This window comes from Rhinoderma darwinii, chromosome 1 (genome assembly GCF_050947455.1).
Source record: "Rhinoderma darwinii isolate aRhiDar2 chromosome 1, aRhiDar2.hap1, whole genome shotgun sequence".
Lineage (NCBI taxonomy): Eukaryota > Metazoa > Chordata > Amphibia > Anura > Rhinodermatidae > Rhinoderma > Rhinoderma darwinii.
In genome coordinates this window covers 119,003,631-119,029,947 of record NC_134687.1, presented here as the reverse complement: position 1 = coordinate 119,029,947, position 26,317 = coordinate 119,003,631, and positions in this window count along the sequence as shown.

The window sequence follows — 26,317 nt, the reverse complement described above, 5'->3', positions numbered from 1 at the left end:
AGGCACTCTGAAGCAATTTGGGTATGAATCCATCATTGCCGATCACGTCCATCCATACATGCTGTTTGTCTTCACTGGGGCAGATGGAATCTTCCACCAATACAATGCGACATGTCACACGGCTAGAAATGTCCGACATTGGTTGTAAGAGAACGACCAAGACTTCCAAGTACTTCCCTGGCCTCCTAATTCACCAGACTTGAACACAATTGAGCATCTGTGGGACTACCTCCATCATCTTGTTCGCTCTATAGATCCTCCCCCACGCACCCACCAGCAAATGTGGGATGCACTGCAGTCAGCATGGCTCCAGATACCTGAGATAACCTACCAGCACCTTATTGAGTCACTCCCAGCCTGTCTAGCACTAGATATTAGCTGGTGGTCAAAATAATGTGACTCGACTGTGTGTATATCCCTTTTCAAATGGCAGGCATTAAATAGAGTATATGTGATGTTGTGTCTGGGGTGAAGTTAACATCATAGTCAGAAGGTTTGCATGTATGCATTTTGTGTACATGCCATGGTGAAAATAAAAGATCAAACTTCATGTGTACAAGAAAAAGGTTTTGACAACCAATTCTAATTTCCTTTTAACAGCAGACAGGCATTGAAATTATAATAATTTGAAGACTTCAGATCCGTGGTAAAGGGATCTTGTAGTGCCCCCTGCACACGTAATGTAATTGCTGCGGATTTGAGGACGGAACATATTGCAGCGTGTTACAGTATCAGCAAAATGGATACGATTTTAAAAAACTCATCCACACGCTGATGCAAATTTCTGTGCAGAAATTGACCTGCATTGCAGATCTTTGGTACTGTAGCAGCTTCTGCTGCAAAATGATTGCATACTTGTTGCGGACTATCCCCTTTGAATTTAATGGGGAAGTGAAATTCCGCAGCAAGTCCCGCGATTTTTGCTGCAGAAAAGCTGCGAATTCGCAGCAACAATCGCAAGTAATAAAAAAACAAAAAAAATTATACTCACTGCTCCTGGCATTCCCATAGTGATGCGTCACTCCTTCCTCGTCTCTTCTCAGTCCTGCCGGCCTCCCGGGATGATGTTTCATTCCATGTGACCGCTGCAGCAAATCACAGGCTGAAACGGTCACATGGGATAAAACATCATCCCAGGAGGCTGACAGTACTGACACCAGCCCTGATGCATCACTATGGGAGGCCAGGAGGAAGTAAGTATTTACTTTTTTTTTTTTCCTCATTTGCTGTTCTCATCGAGAATTCGGACACGATTTGGTGTGGATTTTGGGAGAGAATTTCCTGTGGTATCTTGGTTGGAGCAAAGCCAACCTAGTGTGCAGGGGGACTAAGCAATTATTCTGCAGTAAAATCTGCACATGTTACATGCAGATTTTGCTGTGGATTTCACCCCTTCTACACTGAAAATGCTTATTATGAAACAGAAAAAAAGGGAGACGGCGCTCCTCTAAGGTGATATCGTATGGATAATAAAGATGTTGAATTGATAGGTGAATAGGAATGAACTCACCTGATTTAGTTGTGCAGGATCGTCAGCACAACTTAACTTTGTTGCTCGTCAGGTGTTTGAACACCTTCGGTCTCGTTCACACTGTGCTGGCCTCTGGAGCAGACCCACGGTTGAATTCTCCAGCACTGGAGCCTCTTTCTCGTGGTCATGCATAATGAAGGAAAAAAGAAAAAATGCTCCTTGTATCGGGCATTTCAACCTCGTACTGAGGTCTTCGTCAGACATCTAAAATTTCTAACAAAACATCTTCTTAGATAACCATGTTGTGTGATTCACACCCCGGTCAAACTATCAAGGTTGAAGTTCGTTGTGGAGTATCGTTATGGGTATGTATGTGATGTTTTTTACCTTTCAAATTACGAGGTCTTTGTGTCTACTTATTGTGTTATATTTAATTTGATTTTGATATGTTAAAACCATTGTTGATGTTTTATTAGCAGTGTTTGTTTGAATTATAATGTGTTTCTTTTCAGTATAGGAATACGGTACTAACTGGATATGTGAATACTTTCTCCATTATAATGTAATGTTATATGGGTTTTTATAATGTAATACCCGTATTTTGTATTATTATAAATTATTGTTTGATTTTTGATCTACGTCGCTATCAAAAATACATTTCTTACTGGTCTTGCTGGTACTTCTTCATAGATTGTACATTGCCCTAAACACTGCTCTAACACTTGGCGGTATGCTGAGACAGGTTTATTCAGGTATGATTTGTATCTCTAATTTCCTCATTTATCTCTATAGATGAGTTATATAGGGTATATCCTTATCTATAGTTTTTTTTTTGTAGATGTTATTTGGAGAGCTGGATTAATATCTCTGAAGGTTTATTTATATAAACCAATATTTTATTTTGCTTTGGAGTATTCATAGATTCTTTTTCAGATGCCCCTATTCTAATTTTCTATTGTTTAAAGGGTTTGATATTAGTCTTCTTTATTTTACTATATGGATTTAAACAAAATTTATTTTCTCGTTCAGTCCGTTCAGGACTCAGAGATTCGAATTTGAAAATCCAAAAGGATTCATGCCTGTTTAAGATAGAAATTCTATTTTGTGTTTTTGAATCTATTTGTTCAATAGGAGAAATTTTTATGTTATTAAAATTAGATTTATGATTATGTAACAGATGCCTTGATAGGCTGTGTTTTAAAAATCCTTTTTAGCATTAAAACGGTGGCCATTAAGCCTACTCCTTAATGTCTGTGTGGTTCTCCCTATATACAGTAATCCACATTGACATTCAATCATGTATATTACATGATCGGTGTCACAATTCATAAAAGTATCATTTTGAATTCTTTCGTTTGTTATATTGGACATAACTTCTTTTTTTCCTGCATTTATACTTAAACAGCATAAACAGTTTCTTTTCCCACATCTGACAATACCTGTGGGTTTCGGGAGGAGAGTAGAAATAGAGATGGAGGTTTTTGTCCTCAGTCTGCTTGGTGCCAATATATTTTTAATCGTTCTCCCACGACTGAATGTTATATCTGTTTTAGCGGGAATGATTTTATTCAGAATAGGGTCACTTCGGAGGATACTCCAATGTTTAAGTAGAGATCCTCGGATGGTCTTATGATCATGATTGTAAGTTGTTATAAAATTACTGGAGTAATCTTTCATGTGAATTTCTTTAGTATGTTCTGACTGCTCTTTTTCTATGAGACACATTTCTTGAGTAGTAGATAGATTGTTCTGATAAGCGTGTTTGATGAAGTTCGATGTATAACCTTTCTCTTTGAATCTTTCCTTAAGGATTTTTGATTGATCTTTATATATTTCTATCGAAGAACAATTTTTCCTTATTCTTCTATATTGGCTATGTGGAATATTTGTTGTCCATCTCTTATAATGGGCACTTTTGAAATTAAGGAAGCTATTCTTATCCACATCCTTGAAGTGAGATTTTGTGATGAATTTATTATTGCAGTGGCCAATTTCCAGATCTAAAAATACAATATTTTCTTTGGAAATATTTGGGGGGAATTGGATTCCCCATGTATTATTGTTTAAAATGTTTATAAAGCAATTCGCTTCCTCACAAGTACCGGACCATATGAAGAATAGATCGTCTATATATCTACGATAGTAGACTATGTTGTTTCTGTATATGTGATCATTCTCTATGTTTTGAGATTCAAAAGCCCCATGAATAGCTTGGCATAGCTAGGGGTTACTCGTGTCCCCCTTGCCGTGCCCCTTATTTGTTTATACAGTTTAGAGTTATGTTTGAAAATATTATGGGTGAGGATAAAATGCAGCCCTTCCAATAGAAAAGTATTTTGTTTCTCTACTAATGTGCCATTATTTAAAAAAAAAAAAATGTGTTGCCTCTATTCCAAGTGTGTGATCTATATTGGAATAGAGGGAAGTCACATCTAGAGTCATAAGGATATAATTTTCTTTCCACATATGTTTCCGTAGATCTCTGATTAAGCTCGTAGAGTCCTTAAGATAGAATGGTAGTTTTGGGACTAAGTTCTGCAGGTGTAAATCGATAAAATGTGACAATTGACTGGTTAGTGTATTTATACCTGAGATTATTGGTCTTCCTAGTGGGTTAATTTTGTCTTTATGGATTTTAGGCAAATGGTAGAAAAATGGTGTTTCGGAGTTAGTTGTTATTATAAATGATTTTTCTTTTTTATTTATGATACCTTCCTCAAAGTTTGTTTTTATTAGATTCAGAAATTCCTCCTCATATTGATCTGTACGGTCAGCTCTCAGTATTTCATAATAATTTGAATCAGATAATATTCTGTCTGCTTCTTGAATATAGACCTCTCTATCCTGTATCACGATTCCACCTCCCTTATCAGCTGATCTTATAACTATATTTTTATTATTTTGTAGATCTTTAAGTGATTTTTTTCTCTGATTTATCTAAATTGCATTGGCTAGGTTTTGTTTTTCTATTGGTTTTTTTCATATCGTCTAAAACTAATGTATAAAATGTTTCTAAATAGTTGCGTCTGTGTTGTAATGGGTAAAAATTTGATTTACCCTTTACTGATAGGTGTGTATATGGATCTTCAGTATTAGCTGTAGTTTCCATCTGTTTGGGTTTTCTGGCTTTGATGGCAATATGACTTTGTAGCATCAACTTTCTGATAAAATTATTAAGGGCTAGAAACAATTGAAACTCATCTGCTTGTTGCGTAGGGCAGAATGATAACCCCTTGGATAAGAGATTTATCTCTTCCTCTTTGAGGGTGTATTTGGACAGATTGAAAATATTGTTAGTTTTATTCTGTTTATTCATATTTTTTATTGTTGTATCTTGAGGCATTTCTGTTAATCCTCTCTGCTTTTTTTGTGTGGTTCTTTGTTTCCCTCCTCTGCACCCTCTGATCTTTCTTTTCTTTTGTAGATATGGGTGGATGTGTTTGGATCGAAAGAGCTTGAAAATATTTTGTTATGACATGATTTTTTGTGGATGGAATTTTGTTTGTGATATGTATTTGAGGACTAATGTTTGGAACTGGAGGAAATTCTAAAAAATAGATATTTGTCAGAGTGCTGCATGGAGAGGGATTTGGAGATTCTATTGTGGGTGTGGATGTACTAACATTGGATGTTTCTTGTTCATTTAAATAAAGAACTAAAGGGGAGGAAAATGTAGATTCTGATAGTTTTTCTGTTTGGAAGGGAGTCCCTATCCAACGAAGAGTAGTATTGGTACCATCCGGTGAATCATGAGTTGTCAAAAAAAGTATTGTCTATCGAACTAGTAATATATGACATGTCTGTGTGTGGTTGTTCTAATGTAACTTTGGGGAATAAAGTGGGTAAATTCTCATTGGGCGGAATCCAAAATTCTTTACTGGCTGGAGTTTGGTCTATTTGTTTACCTGTATTGTGATTTATAGTCGCTTTTGTCTTGATGTCGTTATATTTTCTATTAATATTTTCAGTGTTTATTTTATCATGAATTACGGGGGCACTTCTGTAGATGTTTCTATCATAACATTTTTTGTTTGTGCATATATCTGTATGGGGTCTCGTGTTGCCATGAGTCCGAGACTGATGGGGGTGAGGTAACTGGTTTTTTTTGTTGGGTATTGATCGGTTCTTGTACTGGAGTATCTGAACTCTGGTGGGAGTAATCCTGTCGATCTCGTTTGAATGTAGCTGCTTTCTTTTCTATGATGTCTCTCTCTAGTTTGATTAGTCTGGTTTTTATTGATGATTCTAATCTGAAAAAATCTTTGTGTTTTTTATAAAATTCGAATTTAATCCATGTGCTATTGATAAATTGAGAAAAATGATCTGCTAGTAATGACCTTTTTTTGAAAAGACGCTCCATCATAACTCTGGAGCATGTAGTCATGTATTCACTCCATTCGAGTGAAAATTATGTATCATCAGGAAAGGTAGACAAAAACAGCATTCTCAAGCCTCTAGGCAAAAGATTTTTAACAAGATACATTTTTAGGAAAGTTGCATCTAAATTATGCATAAGTTCAGCTTTGGTAAAATCTTCAAATTCTAAAAAAGGGTCTGTCATAAGTTTAGTTTCTTCAATAGTATACACTTTGGATGATGTGTCTCTTGTGGAGATTCTTATTTCTGATGGAGTAATGTCAGTGAATAATTGAAAATGGTGAAATCCACAGTGAACATCCACACCAGAATGAGCATGCGACGGATTTGAAAATGTTCTGTTTTCCATCCAGGGAATGTTTAATAGCATGTGCATGAGATTGGTTCAAATCTGATCCAACTGACTGGGACTGTAATACGCTGGAGATTTTCCACAAGGATATTTTGCACGGAAAAGCTCCAGCCTTTCGGTCCCGTGTGAATCCAGCCTAAAGAAATGGTGTTTAAACTTGACTACAATGCTTTGGAATGCTGTAATTTATTGTGTTGAAACGTTGAATTTATTATGTAACCTCAGCTTTTTATTAGCAGGTAGCTAATACAATGTCTTACGGTAGTAAGAAATATTCCAGATGCAGGAAATCATGTTTGGTTGATGTACTATAGTCCTATTGACCTGGTGTCCTGTATTTGTTAAGTATTTCTTTAAAGGGATTTGGGCAGATAAAGTAAATTATAAAACAACTCTGTTCAGGAGATTCAAAGTAAATGTCATAATGAACAGCATCCAAATGGCAGTCATGTTTTCAGCTTCAAAGTAAAGGCACGTTTTAAATAAATAGTGAATGAGAATTCTGCATAGAAATTCCCACATGATATATTCAGTAGATCACATTGTAAAAATGTGTATTGTTATTCTGCATCCTCTGCTTCTTTCTCGAAAGCATTCGCATCTAACCATCAATGAACACTATTTGTACGCTTGTATGCACTGTCAATATGAAGTTATGTGTAAAATTATCTTTTAGACAGGCATTGAAAGATTATTAACCCCTTCCCACCTTTTAACTCTATTATACTGTATATAAAAATTATTTATCAGTTACCATTTGTATCTTCTGACGAAGCAGACAGAGTCCTGCGAAATGGTGAGCTCATTTATATGTTTTATCTATTTATTTATTTTTTAACTACTATAAATAAGTTGATTTACTAAAAAAATTGTGACTAAAGTATTGGAGTCTATAGATACTGACATATACAGTTCTTTGGTGAAAAGGATTCCTTTACGACAACATTTTATATCAAGGTCGTTTTCACAACTCAATTAAAATAAGTATAGTATACAGGCAATCATGGTATACATACTTCACCATTGGAGTACAGTACTTAAAGGGGTTGTCCACTACTGGACAACTGATGACCTAAGCACCGGATAGGTCATCAGTATATGATCGGTGGGGGTCCGACACCCAGAACCCGCACCGATCAGCTGGTCCGGCAGCCTCTTCGCACCGGACGTCCATGCCGGAAGCAGATGGCTCCGGTCTCATAATAGCGGCCGAGCTGCAGTACTGCAGCTCTGCTCCTATTCAAGTGAATAGGAGCAGAGCTCCAGTTCAGCAGCACGGCTCCTATGCAATGTACGGAGCCAACTGCTTCCGGCTCTGTACATTGCATACTGTGCACTGACATCCGGTGCCCACAGGTAGCTGGAGCAGCTGATCGGTGCGGAGTCCGGGTGTCGAACCAGCACCGATGATATACTGATGACCTATCTGGTGGATAGGTCATCAGTTGTCCGGTAGTGGCCAACCCCTTTAACTTTTTTCCACATTCTTGTACAACACAGAGTGGTTTAAGAACCTGCTGCCAACTTCCCGTATGGAGGTAGGTGGTACGTGTCAAAGTAATATCTTCCCCAGGTAAGCAACACACAGGCATTCACTGTAGGCATTTGATAGGGGTCAGCATGGGCACTCTAAATGATACAGTATGCAGCCCCAATTGCTACAAGCTGCGATGCATTGTGTGTTCTGACACCTTTCTACCATAGACAGAACTAACTTTTTCAGAAATTTGCATTACAGTAGCTCTTCTTTCGGAAAGGACCAGACAGCTAGCCTTCGCTCCCCACATGCACCCATGACCCTGACCTCATTTCACCGGTTGTCCGTCTTTGGGCCACTTTTGGTAGGTACTAACCACTGCACTCCAGAAACAAGCCAAAACTTTGCAAAATAAAGGCCTCCCTCAAATGGAATTGTTGCTAGTTTTTGGGAAAGAAATATATTGAGCAGGGAAGTATTGGTAAGTGCTCAATTGTTCTGAAGCTGAGAGAAAGTACTTTACAGCTTCAGTTGAAATCAATGCACATCCATGCTTTTCAGCGGCTGTTACATCTGTATGTCATTTCACTGTATAGTTAGATAGAAATCTAATTGTGCTCCCACAATATAAAGAAATTAAATTATAAGGTTCACTGAAATGACAACTGAGTAAAAAGATATCTTTAATAGTAACTAGTTTAAAAACAGGGGTAACACACCACTGTGACATAAGCCCCACCGTGAAAATTAAAAAATGTATTAAACAAAAAAACACTGAGTTATTATGATACCTATATCTCTGTGTTTAAACGATATTTGTAGGAATCAGCATATACCCAGGGCACAACAGTAGTACAAGCCCTAATTGAAGCATAGGTGTCCGACAAAATCGGATCTCCTAACGCTGGGTGTAACACAATATAATTGTCCCCAATGCACACATTCCATAGACATTAAACGACCCTACGCGTTTCAGATACTCATCCTCAGGGGTCCGTATCTTGGTAGCTCTGGCCTCATCACCAGCGATATTAATATTCAACAGCGGATATTCCGCTGTGCGTCACGGGAAGATGCACGTATCGATGTCAACGGCATACTTCATTGCAGGCGCTAGGTTACTATAAACGCTAAACTCCACCCATCGTATTCGGCGGCAACACATGAATTGACCAATCACAACACCCACTCGATTCGTGACACCTGCCCATGTGACCCCCCGCCGTCAGCTGACAGCCAGGGGTCATCATCGGCCGCATCATGCCGAACGCGCAGGCGCAGTGGAAGCCAAGGACGTATCGCCCGGACTGCCAAACACGAGGAGGTAAGCGCTAAAAGATGATGTGTTATAAGTATATCTTGCGGGACAGTATAACACCGCAAGTGGGCAACCTCACAAAGCAACTCAAGAGTAAATAAACACATATGAGGTGGACAAAGTTGCTGAAGTCCCTATTCCTTAGAAAAACTGACAAAACGATCTCTTTATGTGTTGGCTGATCAGTGTAGCCATCTCAAATAAGTAATGCAAAATGCAGATAAACACTCACCCACCCCAAGGTAAACCACCTATAGGGGGATGGTATCACACATTTAGATAAAACATGTATAATTAGTCTGCTCATTTAAACCTGCTGGTTGTATACATTCCAGTCTATGGATCCATTGCGCTTCCTTCCGTAAAATCAGGTTGTCCCAGTCCCCTCCTCTTTTGGGGGGTCTGACGAGTTCAATTGCTTGAAACTTTAACACTGCTGCCTGGCCTTGGTGTTTAGCATGCACGTGCTTGGATATTGGGGTGTCCCTACCATGGATAATATCTCCAACATGCTCCCTAATACGACGACGAAATTGTCGTGCTGTTTTACCCACATAATTTAGGGGGCATGGGCATGTAATTAGGTAAACTACTCCTGCTGTCTTGCAATTGACATAATCCCAAATATTGTATTTTTTCTGTGTGACAACACTGGTAAAACTATTCCCTTTAAAAATGAAATCACAGGCTTTACAGCTACCACATCTGAAAGTGCCTGGTATTTGTCTATCCAGCCATGTACCCCTAGGTGAAATGGGGTCGAAACAGCTGTGCATGACTCTGTCCCTTATATTTTTCCCTCTCCGATACGTGACAGATGGCCTCTGTGTGATCTGGTCTACTAAATCTATATCAGAACTGAGAATACGCCAATACCTATTCAGTATCTGCATAATGTCATTTTGTTTTGAGTCATAGGTGCCTATGAGTCTGGTAACTTCATCCATACCTCACAAATGTGGTTATAAAGCGATCGAGTATTATTTGGGATCAAGAGGTACACAGTTTGCTGCCCATAACCAATTTGTTTTGCAGTTATTACAGTTTGTTCTTGAAAAAAATATATTTATTTTTGAAGACAAGATCTTTCATCAGCAATGTGGTACTGCAATGGGGAGTCCTGCTGCTCCCACCTATGCAAATTTATTTCTTGGCTGGTGGGAGGAGACAATTGTTTTTGGGGACAAATTTGTCAATTGGACTTCATCCGTTGGATTATGGATTAGATATATTGATGACGTGCTGATTCTCTGGAACTCTACAGCAGATGAGTTCCATAGGTTCGTAGCAGCCCTCAACAAAAATGATGTAGGACTTAGGTTTACATGTGAGATCAGTGAGAACGAACTGTCTTTTTTAGACTTGAAAATCACAAAAACGGAAGGAGGTACAATCCGCACAAAGGTACATCGGAAAGAAACAGCAACTAATAGTTTTTTGCAATGGAATAGCTGTCATCCTTATTCCCTCAAACGTGGCATTCCGAAAGGCCAATTCATGAGAGTACGCAGGAATTGTAGCTCTATGGGTGATTTTGAATGCCAGGCCCAGGAACTCAAAACAAGATTGAAGGATAGAGGCTTCCCCGAGAGTGTCATTAGGAAGGCCTATGAGGGAGCAAGGGATGCAGATAGGCAATGTCTCCTGGTCCCTAAAAAACGGAAAGAAGAACAAGTTACCAGACTCATAGGCACCTATGACTCAAAACAAAATGACATTATGCAGATACTGAATAGGTATTGGCGTATTCTCAGTTCTGATATAGATTTAGTAGACCAGATCACACAGAGGCCATCTGTCACGTATCGGAGAGGGAAAAATATAAGGGACAGAGTCATGCACAGCTGTTTCGACCCCATTTCACCTAGGGGTACATGGCTGGATAGACAAATACCAGGCACTTTCAGATGTGGTAGCTGTAAAGCCTGTGATTTCATTTTTAAAGGGAATAGTTTTACCAGTGTTGTCACACAGAAAAAATACAATATTTGGGATTATGTCAATTGCAAGACAGCAGGAGTAGTTTACCTAATTACATGCCCATGCCCCCTAAATTATGTGGGTAAAACAGCACGACAATTTCGTCGTCGTATTAGGGAGCATGTTGGAGATATTATCCATGGTAGGGACACCCCAATATCCAAGCACGTGCATGCTAAACACCAAGGCCAGGCAGCAGTGTTAAAGTTTCAAGCAATTGAACTCGTCAGACCCCCCAAAAGAGGAGGGGACTGGGACAACCTGATTTTACGGAAGGAAGCGCAATGGATCCATAGACTGGAATGTATACAACCAGCAGGTTTAAATGAGCAGACTAATTATACATGTTTTATCTAAATGTGTGATACCATCCCCCTATAGGTGGTTTACCTTGGGGTGGGTGAGTGTTTATCTGCATTTTGCATTACTTATTTGAGATGGCTACACTGATCAGCCAACACATAAAGAGATCGTTTTGTCAGTTTTTCTAAGGAATAGGGACTTCAGCAACTTTGTCCACCTCATATGTGTTTATTTACTCTTGAGTTGCTTTGTGAGGTTGCCCACTTGCGGTGTTATACTGTCCCGCAAGATATACTTATAACACATCATCTTTTAGCGCTTACCTCCTCGTGTTTGGCAGTCCGGGCGATACGTCCTTGGCTTCCACTGCGCCTGCGCGTTCGGCATGATGCGGCCGATGATGACCCCTGGCTGTCAGCTGACGGCGGGGGGTCACATGGGCAGGTGTCACGAATCGAGTGGGTGTTGTGATTGGTCAATTCATGTGTTGCCGCCGAATACGATGGGTGGAGTTTAGCGTTTATAGTAACCTAGCGCCTGCAATGAAGTATGCCGTTGACATCGATACGTGCATCTTCCCGTGACGCACAGCGGAATATCCGCTGTTGAATATTAATATCGCTGGTGATGAGGCCAGAGCTACCAAGATACGGACCCCTGAGGATGAGTATCTGAAACGCGTAGGGTCGTTTAATGTCTATGGAATGTGTGCATTGGGGACAATTATATTGTGTTACACCCAGCGTTAGGAGATCCGATTTTGTCGGACACCTATGCTTCAATTAGGGCTTGTACTACTGTTGTGCCCTGGGTATATGCTGATTCCTACAAATATCGTTTAAACACAGAGATATAGGTATCATAATAACTCAGTGTTTTTTTGTTTAATACATTTTTTAATTTTCACGGTGGGGCTTATGTCACAGTGGTGTGTTACCCCTGTTTTTAAACTAGTTACTATTAAAGATATCTTTTTACTCAGTTGTCATTTCAGTGAACCTTATAATTTAATTTCTTTATATTGTGGGAGCACAATTAGATTTCTATCTAACTATACAGTGAAATTATATTCAATTTATACAGTTAATAATTTCGTTTTATCTGGGTATGGCAGCCTTTGCACTCTCAGATTTAAACACAGAAGGGTGGATGAGTGAGGCTAAAAGCGTTTTCTCTGAATGTGAACTGGTGTATACAGTTCAGGGTGCGTCTCTTAAATCTACCTTTAAAAACCTTAATAGATTGCATAAAGATTATACTAGAAGTTGGTGGGAGATCCAGAGTCTGGAAAACTATTTAAAGAACAAGATAGTTCCCAGAGGCCTCAGGGTCCCCATTGTCCCAGCATTAAGATTAAAAACTGCTAATATAAAAGAAAGGTGGGAACAGGAGATTACAGGGAGTTCACTTAGGCTGATGCAGATTTTGGTAGAGGAAGAAAAAATTCAGTTCGACTCTATTAGTGCTGAGCTTAAAAAAGAGATTGAGGCAGCCAAGTCCTTGGTAGATACCCCTGGTTTTGATAAACGGGATAAAATCCTCCAACAAACTTTAGAGAGGTTCACCAATCATCTTAAGGAACGTAAACACTTCCAATTCCAGAGAGATCTACAGGAATTTAGGGAGAAAAAAGCGTATGATTTTGTCCATACACAACAACAACAATATCAACAGACCAATAGGGGGCCGAGGGAATCTGACCCTTCCACAACAGAGAGTGAAACCACAGACTCTGAAAGAGTGGGCCCATTTTTCGGTGGTAGCGGTGGGAAACAAAAATTTAGGGGAGGAGCTAGAGGTAGAAATAGAGGCCGTGGTAGAGCCTCTTCTAATAGTGGCAACAATTTTTTAGCCAACAATCCCCCCATTTCCCGCTATATGCTGAGGGGACAAAAGGATTAGTGAAGGGAAAAAATATGGATAGGCTACAAATTATTAACCTATCTGAATACAATTTGAGTGCATCAGAGAACACATTATTAGAAAAAGGACTTTCCTTTGTCCCCACAGTTAAATTTGACTCTTTCTCGTGGATAAAAGATCTTAATTTATTTGCTCGTAAACTCAAATGGATCAAATTTTTCAAACACCACAATAGAAAAAAATGTATGGAACTAGGGTTGGAAGAGTCTGATATGGAAGGCCTTGCAGCCTTGGAGGGGTTATTAGAGGAATCTGGAAGAGCTCCAGGTCTAGGTCCCTTTACCAACCTAAAAATTAAGAGTAGAAAGCTGCCACCTATAGGAGATTTTACCAATGTGGATTTATTTGTGGATATGGTGGGAGATGAGATCAAAAATCTTAGTCAGGACAGTAGGGGCATGGATAACAACTTGTCTTGGTCCGAACGACTAGCTCTGACCACTCTAGAGAAAAAACAGAACATCGTTCTAAAAGCATCTGATAAAGGTGGGAATATTGTGGTCATGAGTAGGGATGATTATAAAAAAATGTGTGAGGACATATTGTTTAACCATAACTGTTACACCATTTTAAAGGATAACCCCACAGCACTATTCAAGAAGGAGTTGCTGAGCATTCTGAGTGATGCAAAGAGCAGATCCTTGATTAGTGCAGGAGAGTTTGGGTTCCTGTACCCACAATTTCCTGTTATGGCGTGTTTTTATAGCCTGCCCAAAATCCACAAAGGGTATCCTCCCTTACGTGGCAGACCCATTTGTTTCAGGCATTAATAATTTAACTCAAAATGTGAGTACTTATGTTGATCAGGTGTTGCGCCCTTTTGTCTTAAGTCTTACATCATATGTACGTGACACCATGGATGTCTTGAAACAGATTGATGGTATTTCTCTGGAGAAAGATACAATCCTGGCTAGTCTGGATGTTGAGGCGTTGTATTCATCCATACCTCACAAATGTGGTTATAAAGCGATCGAGTATTATTTGGGATCAAGAGGTACACAGTTTGCTGCCCATAACCAATTTGTTTTGCAGTTATTACAGTTTGTTCTTGAAAAAAATATATTTATTTTTGAAGACAAGATCTTTCATCAGCAATGTGGTACTGCAATGGGGAGTCCTGCTGCTCCCACCTATGCAAATTTATTTCTTGGCTGGTGGGAGGAGACAATTGTTTTTGGGGACAAATTTGTCAATTGGACTTCATCCGTTGGATTATGGATTAGATATATTGATGACGTGCTGATTCTCTGGAACTCTACAGCAGATGAGTTCCATAGGTTCGTAGCAGCCCTCAACAAAAATGATGTAGGACTTAGGTTTACATGTGAGATCAGTGAGAACGAACTGTCTTTTTTAGACTTGAAAATCACAAAAACGGAAGGAGGTACAATCCGCACAAAGGTACATCGGAAAGAAACAGCAACTAATAGTTTTTTGCAATGGAATAGCTGTCATCCTTATTCCCTCAAACGTGGCATTCCGAAAGGCCAATTCATGAGAGTACGCAGGAATTGTAGCTCTATGGGTGATTTTGAGTGCCAGGCCCAGGAACTCAAAACAAGATTGAAGGATAGAGGCTTCCCCGAGAGTGTCATTAGGAAGGCCTATGAGGGAGCAAGGGATGCAGATAGGCAATGTCTCCTGGTCCCTAAAAAACGGAAAGAAGAACAAGTTACCAGACTCATAGGCACCTATGACTCAAAACAAAATGACATTATGCAGATACTGAATAGGTATTGGCGTATTCTCAGTTCTGATATAGATTTAGTAGACCAGATCACACAGAGGCCATCTGTCACGTATCGGAGAGGGAAAAATATAAGGGACAGAGTCATGCACAGCTGTTTCGACCCCATTTCACCTAGGGGTACATGGCTGGATAGACAAATACCAGGCACTTTCAGATGTGGTAGCTGTAAAGCCTGTGATTTCATTTTTAAAGGGAATAGTTTTACCAGTGTTGTCACACAGAAAAAATACAATATTTGGGATTATGTCAATTGCAAGACAGCAGGAGTAGTTTACCTAATTACATGCCCATGCCCCCTAAATTATGTGGGTAAAACAGCACGACAATTTCGTCGTCGTATTAGGGAGCATGTTGGAGATATTATCCATGGTAGGGACACCCCAATATCCAAGCACGTGCATGCTAAACACCAAGGCCAGGCAGCAGTGTTAAAGTTTCAAGCAATTGAACTCGTCAGACCCCCCAAAAGAGGAGGGGACTGGGACAACCTGATTTTACGGAAGGAAGCGCAATGGATCCATAGACTGGAATGTATACAACCAGCAGGTTTAAATGAGCAGACTAATTATACATGTTTTATCTAAATGTGTGATACCATCCCCCTATAGGTGGTTTACCTTGGGGTGGGTGAGTGTTTATCTGCATTTTGCATTACTTATTTGAGATGGCTACACTGATCAGCCAACACATAAAGAGATCGTTTTGTCAGTTTTTCTAAGGAATAGGGACTTCAGCAACTTTGTCCACCTCATATGTGTTTATTTACTCTTGAGTTGCTTTGTGAGGTTGCCCACTTGCGGTGTTATACTGTCCCGCAAGATATACTTATAACACATCATCTTTTAGCGCTTACCTCCTCGTGTTTGGCAGTCCGGGCGATACGTCCTTGGCTTCCACTGCGCCTGCGCGTTCGGCATGATGCGGCCGATGATGACCCCTGGCTGTCAGCTGACGGCGGGGGGTCACATGGGCAGGTGTCACGAATCGAGTGGGTGTTGTGATTGGTCAATTCATGTGTTGCCGCCGAATACGATGGGTGGAGTTTAGCGTTTATAGTAACCTAGCGCCTGCAATGAAGTATGCCGTTGACATCGATACGTGCATCTTCCCGTGACGCACAGCGGAATATCCGCTGTTGAATATTAATATCGCTGGTGATGAGGCCAGAGCTACCAAGATACGGACCCCTGAGGATGAGTATCTGAAACGCGTAGGGTCGTTTAATGTCTATGGAATGTGTGCATTGGGGACAATTATATTGTGTTACACCCAGCGTTAGGAGATCCGATTTTGTCGGACACCTATGCTTCAATTAGGGCTTGTACTACTGTTGTGCCCTGGGTATATGCTGATTCCTACAAATATCGTTTAAACACAGAGATATAGGTATCATAATAACTCAGTGTTTTTTTGTTTAATACATTTTTTAATTTTCACGGTGGGGCTTATGTCACAGTGGTGTGTTACCCCTGTTTTTAAACTAGTTACTATTAAAGATATCTTTTTACTCAGTTGTCATTTCAGTGAACCTTACATCTGTATGTCCTAACAAACCATTTGTCAATGTCCACATTATAATCTGATTCATAGGCAGAGCAAATGTTGCATCTGTTTTCTGTGTATTTTTAGATCACAAACTGTATACCACTTCTAAACCAACATGTTAATATACAGTGTATCTTGGACTGTACGATGCCTCAATATTGATTTGCTTTCAAGTTCAGATTACAAAAATGAAAACTTAAAAAAAAAATCACAGGAATTCAAAAACGACCATTCATTACTCAGTGTTTTTGTTTATGCACTGTCACACTATGTACAAATTATTACAGTCATACAATATATATACATAAAATAAGATAATAGTCAGCACTCCAAAAATAAGTGAAAAAAAGTTTGGACTTAGTAGATAGATAAAATATTCTGCCTGTATAAACGTTTAAAATAATTGTTTATTATTGAAATTATTAAAATTGGTAGGGCACGGAGTGCCAAAAGATCCAGGTACAGGTGTTGGCAACGAGATCAAGAACGCACTCTGAATTGTATGTGAGAAAAAGAGACAGTCAGCACGCACTCATTCATAAGTGCCTGAGATGTCTAGTGTGAATTGTCACATAAACTAGCTCAGAGTGCTAGCAAATATTGATAAAATCTGATTGCCACAGATTAGGTAACAGGCACACTTCCCAACGCGTTTCTGCACCAGATAGGGGAGCGTCCTCAGGGGTACGAGTTGCCTGAATTATTATCATAGAGTTCAGAAAGTGCCTGTCAGCTGATATTCAGCTGTTCATTTGATGTGACGGCGCATACGAGACACTGATAGCGGTCTGGCGCGCGCCGGGGAAACTCGGAAGTTTTAACAACCCAAGCCCCACCCACCAGGCGTTGCGTAATGCCGGGCCGTCCAATGAAGGAGTTAGGCGGGATTCACACGAACGGGTCGTTCCCGAGCCCGAGTGCCGGCCGGTAAAATCGGCCATTCTGCCCGGCCGGTTTGCATAAAGTTTTGCATCCGTGCCGGGCCGGGCAGATCCGGACAGTGACATCAGCAGCAACTCCTGAAGGGGAATCCCCATGTGTTCGGGGATTACGCTTCAGGAGTTTCCCCTGATGTCACTGCCCAGATATGGACAGAGACATCAAGCGCTCTGTCCAGGAGCGGAATCCCCGAAAACACGGGGATTCCGCTCCTTCAAGGAGCTAAAGTGCGGCTAGCACATAGCAGAGCGGGGAGATACCTCCCTGCTCTGCTATAGTGGCGTCGCTACAGTAGCAGCAGCCGCAGCAGCCGCAGCAGCTGCAGCTGCTAGCGGCGCCATCGAAGGTGTCGCCTGGCCAGGGTGCTTTTCAAGCAGGGGAAGGGAGCCAGCGCAGCGCTCCCTTCCACCTGCTGTACACCCCGGCCCTGCCACACCGTGTACAGCGATGCCATTCGTCAGAATGGCATCAACTCCTCCTCCTCCTCACATGCACTCTGCGCTGTGAGGAGGAGGAGATAGAGCGAAAGCGCCGGGAAACCCGGCCATCACTCGGAACACATTCCGGTGATGGCCGTGTAATACCCGGCCCCATAGACTTCTATGGGAGCCGGGCGGCCGGGTACCCGGGCAAAGACAGAGCATGTCCTATTTTTTGACGGCCGGATTTCCCGGCCGTCAAAAAATCGGTCGTGTGAATAGCCCCATTAGGGGTCTATTATTCCTAATGCAGCCGGGTGCCGGCCGATTTATGTACGGCCGGCACCCGGCCGGGAAACCCTGCCGTGTGAATGAGGCCTAAGGCGTGTACAAACACACGCCCCAACAGAGGGCGGCACCTTAGTAACCACGCAGCCAATAGAAGAGATGCATAAAGCATCAGTGGTAACAGGGGGGAGCTAAAGGCGGCCAAGACATACATCGCCGATACCAATGCTGGAATAAGCGCCATGTATGCCAGAAAGGGATCCAGCAAGCAAACAAATACGTACAATCCAGTACACTACCGTATCACTCGTGCAAGTAATGGACAGCCCAGCATATATCATTAGATGTAATATTGCTATGGATGCCTGAGGGCCTAATCATCTATCTATATCTCTGTATCTCTGTATCTCTGTATCTATCTATCTATCTATCTATCTATCTATCAATCTATCTATCTATCTATCTATCTATCTATCTATCTATCTATCTATCTATCTATCTATCTATCTATCTATCTATCTATCGCTTATCTATCTATCTATCTATCTATCTATCTATCTATCTATCTATCTATCTATCTATCTATCTATCTATCTATCTATCTATCGCATATTGATTGCCTCATCCACAAGAATTCTGTGAGTAATGATTGCAGATATCCAGTGGGAAGCGGATCAGATTCTTTGGTGTCTAGGGTGAGATCGTTGCCCTTCCGTTGAGGGGTTCCGTCTGAGGTTTCCGTCGGGTTAACCCCTCAACGGTAAGGCAAACAGAAACTTAAGCTTCCGTTTCCCTCACCATTGATCTATGGTGACGGAAACGTTGTTAATGGTTTCCGTTGGTCACCGTTGTGACAGGGTTCCATTGTTTTGACGGAATCAATAGCACAGTCGACTATCATTTCCTTGTAAACAGGGAAATGTGCTGCCGACATGATAGAAATGTATAAGGACAAGCAAACTGTAAAGGATCTGCCAGGCACAGCTTCGGGGTTAATGCCCATAGATAATCAGTCTGCACCTGCTTCTATGTCTGTGAGACTGACTCCATCTTCCACTACTCAGGGTGGCAGGCTTAGGAGTGGGAGAACCTATCACAGCCTGGCCAGACGGAGCTAGCTCCCGCCCTCTGTCTATTTATACCTGCCTTTCCTGTTCCTCCTTTGCTTGTGATTCTTTTCGTTTGTTTTCCTGGCCCTGCTGCAGCGTCTTGTACTATTGTCCTTGCTTCATATTGACCCCGGCTTGCTGACTACTCTCCTGCTCTGCGTTTGGTACCTCGTACACTCCTGGTTTGACTCGGCTTGTTTACTTCTCTTTTTGCTCACGGAGTTGCCGTGGGCAACTGCCCCTTTCTCCCCCTAGCTCTGTGTACCCTTGTCTGTTTGTCTGTCGTGCACTTATTGAGCGTAGGAACTGTCGCCCAGTTGTACCCCGTCGCCTAGGGCGGGTCGTTGCAAGTAGGCAGGGACTGAGTGGCGGGTAGATTCAGGCTCACTTGTCTGTCTCCCCACCCAGTGCTCTGTACTGGTGAGGCAGGGATTATCGTCCGATTTGGTTTTAGGCCTTCCCTGGTTGCAGTTGCATAATCTCACGTTTGACTGGAATACTGGGGATCTTACCAAATGGGGTAATGAATGCATGACGTCATGTTTTTCTGTTAATTCTATTTCTCCCCCTGAGGAGGTGAACACTCTACCTGAGTTTGTTCAGGACTTCGCTGATGTTTTCTCTAAAGAGGCCTCCGAAGTGTTACCTCCTCATAGAGAATACGATTGCGCTATTGATTTTGTACCAGGAGCTAAGCTCCCTAAGGTTAGGGCTGGGTCTAAAAATATTAAGGCTGATGCACTGTCGCGTAGCTTCATGGCCAGCCCTCCTTTGGAGGAATATCCTGCATGTGTTTTGCCTCCAGGTATAATCATTTCCTCTATTGATTCTGATTTAGTCTCTGAAATTGCGGCTGATCAAGGTTCAGCTCCCGGGAACCTTCCTGAGAACAAGCTGTTTGTTCCCCTGCAATTCCGGCTAAGGGTACTTAGGGAAAATCATGACTCTGCACTATCTGGCCATCCAGGCATCCTGGGTACCAAGCACCTCATTGGCAGAAACTATTGGTGGCCTGGGTTGCCCAAAGACGTTAAGGCCTACGTCGCCGCTTGTGAAGTTTGTGCTAGGTCCAAGACTCCCAGGTCCCGACCAGCGGGCTTACTATGTTCTTTGCCCATTCCCCAGAGACCTTGGACCCATATCTCCATGGATTTTATCACCGATTTGCCTCCATCTCAAGGCAAGTCGGTGGTGTGGGTTGTAGTAGACCGCTTCAGTAAGATGTGCCACTTTGTGCCCCTCAAGAAACTACCCAATGCTAAGACGTTAGCTACCTTGTTTGTCAAACACATCCTGCGTCTCCATGGGGTCCCTGTCAATATTGTTTCTGATAGAGGGGTACAATTTGTTTCATTGTTTTGGAGAGCCTTCTGTAAAAAGTTGGAGATTGATCTGTCCTTCTCCTCTGCCTTCCATCCTGAAACTAATGGCCAAACTGAGAGGACTAATCAGTCTCTAGAACAATATTTAAGGTGTTTTATCTCTGACTGTCAATATGATTGGGTCTCATTCATTCCCCTCGCCGAATTTTCCCTTAATAACCGGGTCAGTAACTCGTCAGGGGTCTCCCCCTTTTTCTGTAATTTTGGGTTTAATCCACGGTTCTCTTCCGTTTCACCTGGTAGTTCCAACAATCCCGAGGTAGAGGTCGTTCATCGAGAACTGTACACAGTCTGGGCTCAGGTTCAGAAGAACCTAGAGGCGTCCCAGAGCATACAAAAAACTCAGGCAGATAGAAAACGTTCTGCTAACCCCTTGTTTATGGTCGGGGATCTGGTGTGGCTATCGTCTAAAAATTTGCGCCTTAAGGTCCCGTCAAAAAAGTTTGCTCCCCGGTTTATAGGGCCGTACAAGGTCATTGAAGTCCTCAATCCTGTCTCCTTCCGACTGGAGTTGCCCCCATCTTTTCGAGTACACGACGTGTTCCATGCCTCCCTCCTTAAACGCTGCTCCCCGTCCTTGGCTCCCTCGAGGAAACCTCCGGTCCCTGTTCTTACCCCTGAGGGGGCAGAATTCGAGGTGGCCAAGATTGTGGACAGCAGGATGGTCCAAGGCTCCCTCCAGTACCTCGTCCATTGGAGAGGATACGGGCCTCAGGAGAGGACTTGGGTACCCGCTCGGGATGTTCACGCTGGGATATTGGTCAGGAAGTTTCACCTTCGTTTCCCCAGTAAACCAGGTCCACTTAGAAAGGGTCCGGTGGCCCCTCATAAAAGGGGGGGGGTACTGTAAAGGATCTGCCAGGCACAGCTTCGGGGTTAACGCCCATAGATAATCAGTCTGCACCTGCTTCTATGTCTGTGAGACTGACTCCATCTTCCACCACTCAGGGTGGCAGGCTTAGGTGTGGGAGAACCTATCACAGCCTGGCCAGACGGAGCTAGCTCCCGCCCTCTGTCTATTTATACCTGCCTTTCCTGTTCCTCCTTCGCTTGTGATTCTTTTCGTTTGGTTTCCTGGCCCTGCTGCAGCGTCTTGTACTATTGTCCTTGCTTCATATTGACCCTGGCTTGCTGACTACTCTCCTGCTCTGCGTTTGGTTCCTCGTACACGCCTGGTTTTACTCAGCTTGTTTACTTCTCTTGTTGCTAACGGTGTTGCCGTGGGCAACTGCCCCTTTCTCCCCCTAGCTCTGTGTACCCTTGTCTGTTTGTCTGTCGTGCACTTATTGAGCGTAGGGACTGTCGCCCAGTTGTACCCCGTCGCCTAGGGCGGGTCGTTGCAAGTAGGCAGGGACTGAGTGGCGGGTAAATTAGGGCTTACTTGTCTGTCTCCCCACCCCCCGTCATTACACAATCGTAGTGATGAACGCTCGTCCCCATACTAGCTCCATGTGAAAGGAGCAAACGAGCGCCAATCAACCAGCTGTCTCGTTGATAGGCGCTCGTTTACACGGCCCACGTCAGACTGTGTAAAAGTACTCTAAGAGAATGGGATATCTGAGTTTGTAAAGACGTTATTATTCCATCTAATGGAAGTAGATTACTGAACTAGCATTTATTTCGTTTTTAACTTTTCCCTTATTTTAACCTTTCCTCTTTATGTGGTAGCAAGTACTTTACAGAATCCAAGTAAATCCCTAAAAAACTAATTATATTCACTTAAAATCACTGAAAAAGGCCATACTTTCTTATACAGTAGTGTTAAAAAAAATAGCAGTCCAACATCATTAACCTGATAAATCAATGTTTTAGATAGAAGTGATATTTCTACATAGCAAATAATTTACCGTATTTTTTGGACTATAAGACGCACCCTAATTTTAGTTAACCCCTTCCCGTCGTAAACTACTTTCAGATTTTAATTTTAGTTTTTTCCTCCCCACCTTCCAAAAGCCATAACGTCTTTATTTTTCCGTCGATTTAGTATTATGAGGGTTTGATTTTTGCGGGATGAGTTGTAGTTTTTCGTAGTACCATTTATTTTGCCATATAATGTACTAGGAAACAGGAAAATAAATATTTGTGGGTTAGACAATGAAAAAAACAGCGATTCCTCCATCTGTTTTTGCGCGCCATTTTTACGGAATTCACTGTGCAATTAAAACAACATGTCAACTTTATTCTGTGGGTCAATACGATTACGGTGATACCAAATATATATAGTTTTTTCTATATTTTACTACTTTTACAAGTAAAAACCTAAGTGTAAAAAATAAAATGTATTTTGTGTCGCCAAATTCCGAGAGCCATAACTTTTTTATTTTTCCGTAGATGAAGTGGTATGAGGGCTTATTTTTTTGTGGGATAAGCTGTAGTTTTTAATAATACCATTTTTGTGTACATGCGACGGTTTGATCACTTTTTATTTAATATTTTGTGGGAGTTTAGGTGACCAAAAAATATAGATTCTGGCGTTTACAATTTTTCTTTTTTACGGCATTTACCGTGTGGGTTAAATAATGATACATTGTAATAGTTCAGACTTTTACGGACGCGGTGATACCAATTATGTTTATTTATTGAATTTTTTACTATGCTCTAGGGGGAAAATGGGAAAAGTTTTTTTTTTTTAACTTGTAATATATTTTTTTTTATTACACAAAAAAAAACTTTATTTAACTAATTTTTACTTTTTTTATTAGTCCTCCTAGGGGACTTCAACCAGCGATCATTAGATCGCTTGCACGATATACTGCAATACTAATGTATTGCAGTATATCGTGATTCTGACAGGCAGGGCTTAATAGGTCTACAAAGATGGCGGACCTGGGGGTCTTCATTAGGCCCTCAGGCATCCATAGCAACCCCCCTCACCCACCCACCCCCCGCGATTTCATTGCGAGGGGCGCAATGAGCTTTCTAACGATTTAAATGCTGCGGTCGCTATTAGGAGTTAAACAGGCGGGATCCCGCTCGAGCGCGATGCCGCTCATTACTCTGAAGTGTCGGCTGTATCATACAGCCGACACCAGCATCGCATGGAGCGAGTTCACTCCATGAGCCCGCTCCATGCTTCTCCTACCCGACTTTGGCGTCTGGATACGTCAAATGTCGGGAAGGGGTTAAAAGAAAATGAGAAGAAAAATAAAATTCAGACCAAATAGTATGCGAACATTTTTAATAGAGTAAGCAAACAATGTTTCTAAATGGCTAACATATTCTGTGCAAATCTGTGGATGATACACCATTATGGGGTCATCTGTATATGACGCACTGTTATGAGGACATCTGTGGATGACGCACAGTTATGGGGACATCTGTGGTTGATACACTGTTATGAGGACATCTGTGGATGATACACTGTTATGCGGAACTCTGCCTATGACACTGTTATTGGGGACATCTACAAATGACACTGTTATGAGGAACAGCTACAAATGACACTATTATGGGGGACATCTACAAATGACACCCTTATGGGGCAGAGGGTATTTGTGCCTTATTACACTTGTTCTCCTTTTTTGTAGCTTGCTGTCTGTTAATAATAGGGAGTAGCAACATGTTGTCCTGTAATGGCTGCTCCCTATTGTTATGCAGACAGTCAGGCCAATTAGAGAAAGTTGTAGGGTACTACAGAGAAATGTGTTTGTTTCTATAATATTTTTATAGACAGAGCAAAGCCCATCTCTGCCTCTGTGTGGTACACTCCGAGCTCCTGATGGGGGGGGGGCAGGGAAGTTGCTGACAGAAGATAAGTTAACACACCTCAGCAGCTACTGCAGAGCGCCCCCTTCTAACCCCCCCCCCCCCCCACTCCCCTCCATGCTGCCGACACTACAGACAGCAGAAGCACGGCAGCCAATGAGTCACAGAAATGACACAGCCCGTCGGAAGACATTCCAAGCTGCACTAAATCCCTCCTGCACTCCCCTGCTTTGTAATAATACCATAAAAAAGGTACCACTGTCAGGGATCATTACCATGTATATTGTTTGAAAAATATTATCCTCACACATATGTATATACATTTCAGTTCTTTGTGTAATATACTGATATATAATAAGTTCTTTGTTCATGTCGGACACACCTATGGAAGACACCGCCCCCTGGAATGCAAGAAGAGTGAGTCTGAGAACTTGCAGCTGAGAAGCCGGTGGGGGCTTGGGCACTCCCACATCCCTAGGGAGGAGGCATGTTTCTTTTCCTGTGTTTCTTTGTTCTGAATAAAGTCAGTTCGCTTCCTGCTTGACTGAGGGAGAGATGTCTACCAACATTTGTCTGTGTGGTGTACTACTTTCCAGGCATGCCTTCAGCTTTCAATTTACAGAGGTGGTTATTCGGTGTGAAATAACAGGGGACGGAAGCCACCCTGAAATACGGACCTGACACCTTCACTCCATAAGACGCAGTCAAATTCAAACCCCATTTTATGGGTTTAAAAACTGCGTCTTAGGCTTATTCACACGAACATTTATTACGTCCGTGCTACGCGCGTGAAAATCACACGCGTCGCACGGACCCATGTTAGTGAATGGGGCCGTTCAGACAGTCCGTGATTTTCACGCAGCGTATGTCCGCTGCGTAAAACTCACGACATGTCCTATATTTGTCCGTTTATCGCACATCACGCACCCATTGAAGTCAATGGGTGCGTGAAAATCCCGCACGGCACACGGAAGCACTTCCGTCTGCCGTGCGTGATTCGAGCTACAATAGTAAAAGAAACAAGAAAAGCACCGCCTGCTTTTATGTTTGTAAACATAAAAACAGAGTGTCATCACGCTGCCATATGCGTGGAACTCAACCAGGCACGTACCACATACTGATGCCACAGTGAAATTTTGCGCGCGCAAAACGGACACATTCGTGTGAATAAGGCCTTATGGTCAGAAAAATACGGTACTTGGAAGTGTAGTAGAGTAGTAGAAAAAAACAGAGCCAACAATTAGGACATGCATGCCACTCATTCTGAGTAATTGAATCATTAATTGAAATTGTACATGAGAACCAGTTGGCACTGCTAGGACCAGTAATCTTTCTGGACATTCGGCAGTACACTGCACACGGAGGTGCAACAAGGGCTGCGGTATAAGTCTGGGGAGGTGCTGGGCTTCGTAGGTAAGACCATATGTAACACAATGCAAGTAGAGAGAAAAAAGCCTCACCCACCCAGTCTGACGTAGAAAATCCTTTAATGCTTGTAAAAAATATGTGGGGGGGGGGGTATGACGAAGACAGTGTCAGGCAACAGCCGTTTCGCGCAGTGGCGTAACTACCGCTATAGCAGCCGTAGCCTCCGCTAGCAGCCGCTATGGCTGCTACAGCGCGACGCCACTGAACACTACGGCAGAGCAGGGAGGTATCTCCCCGCTCTGCCATTAAACAAAAGACATGTATCCCCTATCCACAGGATAGGGGATACATGTGTGATCGCTGGCATTGATAGGGAGAACGGGGGACTGAAAGTCCCCCAATGTTCTCCATCACAAACCTCGGATTCCGGGATCTGTGTCGGCAGCTCCGTAGAAATGAATGGAGTGCCGGTCGCGAATGTGCGCATCTGTGACCAGCGCTCCTTTCATTTTTATTGAGCTGCGCAGACGCCGGAAGTCAGAGGTTAGTCATGGAGAACTTGGGGGACTTTCAGTCCCCCGTTCTCCTTATCACTGCCAGCGATCACACAT